The following is a 6,000-nucleotide window of genomic DNA, read 5'->3' as shown; positions in this document are numbered from 1 at the left end:
TGTTAGTCTCCAGACTACACATTCAGACACAGTGGAAACAGAGAAGCCCTGTCCTTGAGACCGTGGGGCGCTTTGGAGAGTCAGGAGAGTGAACCAAAGAGTAATAATTCCCTGCCAGTCCAGTGAAATAGAGATTCAGGTGCAACTCAGTTGATTTTTAACACATGACTTTTTTATACACTTGAGTTTATTGTTGTAAATTCATATCTGCTAAATCTGCTTTCTCTTATCATAAATGTAATCATCCTTGCCAAAGCCTTAAAACTTTATTGGCTAACATTACATTCCATGGGATATCCTAAGACTTTTAAAAATATGAATAATAATGTATTTAAAGAAACAGTTTCTTATGAACCCAAGGAATCTCTGCATGAAAAATGTTGACTTATGACTCTGAAGTCTTATTATATAAAGGGTCTTAAAGTTGAAAATTCTTGTTGCAAAAGACTTTTGTATTTGTAACTAGTAACAACTTTTTTAAATGTTATAAAAAGTACACCCTAAAAATGTTTGCACAACTCATGTGCTCTTGAGACTGCATTGGCAGTCACTATTGTTACAACAAACTATTGTTGTAACAGTTTACTTAATGGGACACTAGTCATTTTGTTTCACCAAATTGCCTGTATTCTTTATGTGATCTAAAATGATTTTCATGTGTGAAGTGTGGGTAACAATGGCTCTGGGAATCATGTTTGTAAGGATATATGCTTTGGGAATTGGGAGAGTTTTCCCTGGATATGACAGGGGTATATGGTAGCCTTTGAACTATCTGAAAACTGCTGTCAAGTGGAAGAAGAATTTACCTGTAGCCTCAAAAGACAGAGAACTTACACTGAAAGAAATTTTAGGAAAACTGCTAAATGTAATATTCTAACAGAACTGTTTGTTCATAAATGCTTGCTTGGGGAAGAAGTAAGCCTCTCATCAGTTTCTCAAGCAGATGCCAGGAAACATCCACTAGAGATGATGACTAGGAGATTTTTATTGCCTCTTTCAACTAAGATTTTTTCTTCTTATCCAAATTATTATTACATCTTGTATTTTCAGCGATTAAAATTTTGTAGTCAATTCTCTAAAGAATTGCCTTTTCTGGAAGATTACTAACCTTTCTGGAAGGTTTCAGTCACATTGTTATAATGCCTTCCCAGTAGAACTGAAGTTCAATTTCAGGTAGTCTTTCCATTTTCAAAAACATGATCTAAAATTGGACCTTTACACTTCATTGTTTTACTAATAAAGAAACATGGTTTCCATGTAACTGAACATTAAAAAAAGATGAACATACCATTCTTAATTGTTCTCAGTCTACTGTCCTTAGGTGAAGAATTCTTAAAAGTGAAAGTAGTACCATTTAGTAGTAACTTCCTCAAAGATGAACCTTCTTGAGTGAGTGGACTCTTATTTTTTCATAGTGGTTCCCAACCTTCAAAATACAAATTCTTGTCTTTGGTTTATATTACTAAAGTTCTATTTTTTAACACTTAAAGTGGCTTAGGTTACAGTTTTCTTGTTAATGACCTTCTGAAACCATCTTTTAACTTGACATTTCTGTAGCATTTAAAGATAGCTTAATTTTGAATATATCACTTAAGATAGTCATGACACAGCAGATAAATTTAGATTAGTCCTAGTTTTCATGATCTTTAGCTGGTTTAATTAAAAAAAATTAGCAAAATAACAGCAACGAACACTAAATAGCACTGTATGCTAGGGAACATTCTAAGCCCTTTTACACTTACTAACAATCCTTGAAACAAGTAAGTAGGAAACCAAGAAACAGCTTTCTGACTTGCCCTGTATCTCACAGCTAGTGGTGGAGCCAGTTTAGAAACCATATGTCATGGTTTCAGAGCCCATCCTCTTAGCCACTGTGCTAAAAGCCTCTCAAGGCTTCGGGGAGGGATGTACTACTGCAGACCACCACCAGACAGGACTCTCACCAGTTCTGGCAAATGGTCATTCAGGATTCACTGGAGCACTTATAGAGTATATTGGGTTTCTACTACCATTGAACGCTAATCTCTCCATTTGTACTCTGTATTATATTACCTTCTGTCTTCCAAGAATCTTGCTCTTTTGTGTATGTTTTCTGTCTTTCATAGTTAACATTCTTTGGAGTTGAATGAAATAGTACTGCCACAATTTTTTTCCCAACATACTACTGGCTTCTTTCCACCAGCATTTAAATGTCAAATCCCAGCCTGTCTTAAAATAGAATCCTCTCCTCCATCAGTGGCCCTCCCTTCACCCTTCCTGAGTTGCCTCCACTCTGCCTCCCAGTGCTCAACCTACTCCAGTCTAGCATTCATCTCATTGATCCAGTGAAACTGCTCCTGCTAAAGTCACCTATGACCTCTTCATTAATTCCAACATAGCTTTTAGTCATCAACTTCCCTTTGGGAGGGCTGCAACTTGGCAGCCCACTCTCCACACACCCCTTCTTTACCTTGGCTTTATGACATCCCCTCTGATGTCAAAGGAGGCCCTTCCTCCACGGCTTCTGTTTTATTGTCTCAGGAATTTGCTGCATCCTCAGTACAGAATTGCCCTAAATTTTTTCATCCATTTGTGTGACTTTTTCACTATATGTAGGTGGCTTGCAAATTTCCAGCCCACAGCTCTGTCCTAAGCCTCAGACCCATTTTTTTTTATTAAGGTTTCACATGAAAAATACTGTGGTTACTACATTCACTCATATTATCAAGTCCCCTCTCACCCCATTGCAATCACTGTCCATCAGTGTAGTAAGATTCCACAGTCACTACTTGCCTTCTCTGTGCTACACTGTCTTCGCCCTGACTCCCCACACACAATGTGTGCCAATCAAAATACCTTTCAATCCCCTTTTCCCTCCCTCCCCACTCACCCTCCCCCACCCCTCCCCTTTTATACCCTCTAGTCCCTTCTGGAGTCTGTGAGTCAGCTGCTGCTATTTTGTTCCTTCAGTTTTGTTTTGTTACACTCCACAAATGAGGGAATTCATTTGGTACTTGTCTTTTTCCACCTGGCTTAGTTCACTGAGCATAATACCCGCTAGTTCTATTCATGTTGTTGGAAATGGTAGGAATTGTTTTCTTCTTATGGCTGAATAATATTCCATTGTGTATATGTACCACATCTTCTTTATCCATTCATCTACTGTTGGACACTTAGGTTGCTTCCATATCTTGGCTATTGTAAATAGTGCTGAGATTAACTGGGGTGCATATGTCTTTTTGAAACTGGACTCCTGCATTCTTAGGGTGAATTCCTAGGAGTGGAATTCCTGGATCAAATGGTATTTCTATTTTTAGTTTTTTGACAACCCTCCATATTGCCTTCCACATTGGTTGAACTATTACATTTACATTCCCATCAGCAGTGTACGAGGGTTCCCCTTTCTCTGCATCCTCCCCAGCATTTGTTGTTCCTTGTCTTGTCGATGTTTGCCTTCCTAACTGGTGTGAGGTGATATCTCATTGTGGTTTTAAATTGCATTTCTCTGATAATTAGCGATGTGGAGCACCTATTCATTTTCCTGTTGGCCATCTGAATTTCTTCTTTGGAGAGTTGTCTGTTCATATCCTCCACCCATTTTTAATGGGGTTATTTGCCTTTTCAGTGTTGAGGCATTTGAGTTCTTTATATATTTTGGATGTTAACCCCTTGTCAGATATGTCGTTCATGAATATATTCTTCCATACTGTACGATGCCTTTTTGTTCTACTGATAGTATCCTTTGCTGTAGAGAAGCTTTTTAGTTTGATGTAGTCCCATTTGTTCATTTTTGCTTTTCTTTCCCTTGCCCAAGGAGGTGCGTTCAGGAAGTTGCTCATGTTTATATTTGAGAGATTTTTGCCTATGTTTTCTTCTAAGAGCTTTATGGTTTCATGACTTACATTCAGGTCGTTGATCCATTTTGAGTTCACTTTTGTATATGAGGTTAGACAATAATCCAGTTTCATTCTCTTGCATGTAGCTGTCCAGTTTTGCCAACACCAGTTGTTGAAGAGGCTGTCATTTCCCTATTGTATATCCATGGCTCCTTTATTGTATGTCAATTAACTATATATGCTTAGGTTTATATCTGGGCTCTCTCTTCTGTTGAGTTGATCTACAGGTCTGTTCTTGTGCCAATACCACATTGTCTTGATTACTGTGGCTTTGTAATAGAGCTTGAAGTTGGGGAGCATAATCCCCCCAGCTTTATTCTTCCTTCTCAGGATTGCTTTGGCTATTCGGGGTCTTTTGTGGTTCCATATGAATTTAGAAATATTTATTCTAGTTCATTGAAGAATGTTGTTGGTATTTTGATAGGGATTGCATTGAATCTGTAGATTGCTTTAGGGAGGATGGCCATTTTGACAGTATTAAATCTTCCTATCCATGAGCACCGGATGCATTTCCATTTATTGGTATTTTCTTTGATTTCTCTTATGAGTGTCCTGTAGTTTTCAGGGTATAGGTCTTTCACCTCCTTGGTTATGTTTATTCCTAGGTATTTTATTCTTTTTGATGTAATTGTGAATGGAGTTGTTTTCCTGATTTCTCTTTCTGCTAGCTCATCATTAGTGTGTAGGAATGCAACAGATTTCTGTGTATTGATATTGTATCCTGCAACTTTGCTGAATTTAGTTGTTCTAGTAGTTTTGGGGTGGAGTCTTTAGGTTTTTTTATATGTACAATATCATGTCATCTGCAGACAGTGACAGTTCAACTTCTTCCTTACCAATCTAGATTCCTTTTATTTCTTTGTGTTGTCTGATTGCTGTGGCTAGGACCTCCAGTACTATGTTGAATAAAAGTGGGGAGAGTGGGCATCCTTATCTTGTCTCCGATCTTAGAAGAAAAGCTTTTAGCTTTTAGCCATTAAGTATGATGTTAGCTGTGGGTTTGTCATACATGGCCTTTATTTTGTTGAAGTACTTCCCCTCTATACCCATTTTGTTGAGAGTTCTTATCATGAATAGATGTTGAATTTTGTCCAATGCTTTTTAAGCATCTATGCAGTTACTCATGAGATTTTTTTTAAATTTCATTATTTTTATTAGAAAAAGCATAGATTGCTAATAGGGGAATTCACAATACTCTAAAGATAAAAGAGGAGACGTCAAAAAAGCTTTGGGCCTGGCTTCTTTGGCCTAGACCCACTGGCCTGCTTTCACTCTTCTTTTTTTTTTTTCATTCCCCCCATTATCAAGTCCCTACCACATACCCCATTACAGTCACTGTCCATCAGCGTAGTAAGATGCTATAGAATCACTACTTGTCTTCTCTGTGCTATACTGCCTTCCCTGTGCCCCCCCTCACATTATTTGTATTAATCATAATGCCCCTTTTACCCCTTATCCCTCCCTACCCACCAATCCTCCCCAGTCCCTTTCCCTTTGGTAACTGTTAGTCCATTCTTGGGTTCTGTGAGTCTGCTGCTGTTTTGTTCCTTCAGTTTTTTCTTTGTTCTTACACTCCACAGATGAGTGAAATCATTTAATACTTGTCTTTCTCCACCTGGCTTATTTCACTGAGCATAATACCCTGTAGCTCCATCAATGTTGTTGCAAATGGTAGGATTTGTTTTCTTCTTATGGCTCAATAATATTCCATTCTGTATATGTACCACATTTTTATCCATTCATCTACTGATGGACACTTAGGTTGTTTCCATGTCTTGGCTATTGTAAATAGTGCTGCGATAAACATAGGGGTGCATATGTTTTTTTCAAACTGGGGTCCTGCATTCCTAAGAGTGGAATTCCTGGGTCAAATGGTATTTGTATTTTGAGTTTTTTGAGGAGCCTCCATACTGCTTTCCACAATGGTTGAACTAATTTACATTCCCACCAGCAGTGTAGGAGGGTTCCCCTTTCTCCACATCCTCGCCAACATTTGTTGTTGTTTGTCTTTTGGATCTTGGCCATCCTAACTGGTGTGAGGTGATATCTCACTGTGGTTTTAATTTGCATTTCTCTGATGATTAGCGATGTGGAGCATCTTTTCATGTGCCTGTTGGCCATCTAA

The sequence above is a fragment of the Manis pentadactyla genome, chromosome 5, assembly GCF_030020395.1.
Source record: "Manis pentadactyla isolate mManPen7 chromosome 5, mManPen7.hap1, whole genome shotgun sequence".
NCBI classification, from domain to species: Eukaryota; Metazoa; Chordata; class Mammalia; order Pholidota; family Manidae; genus Manis; species Manis pentadactyla.
Note: the sequence above shows the minus strand (reverse complement) of the source record.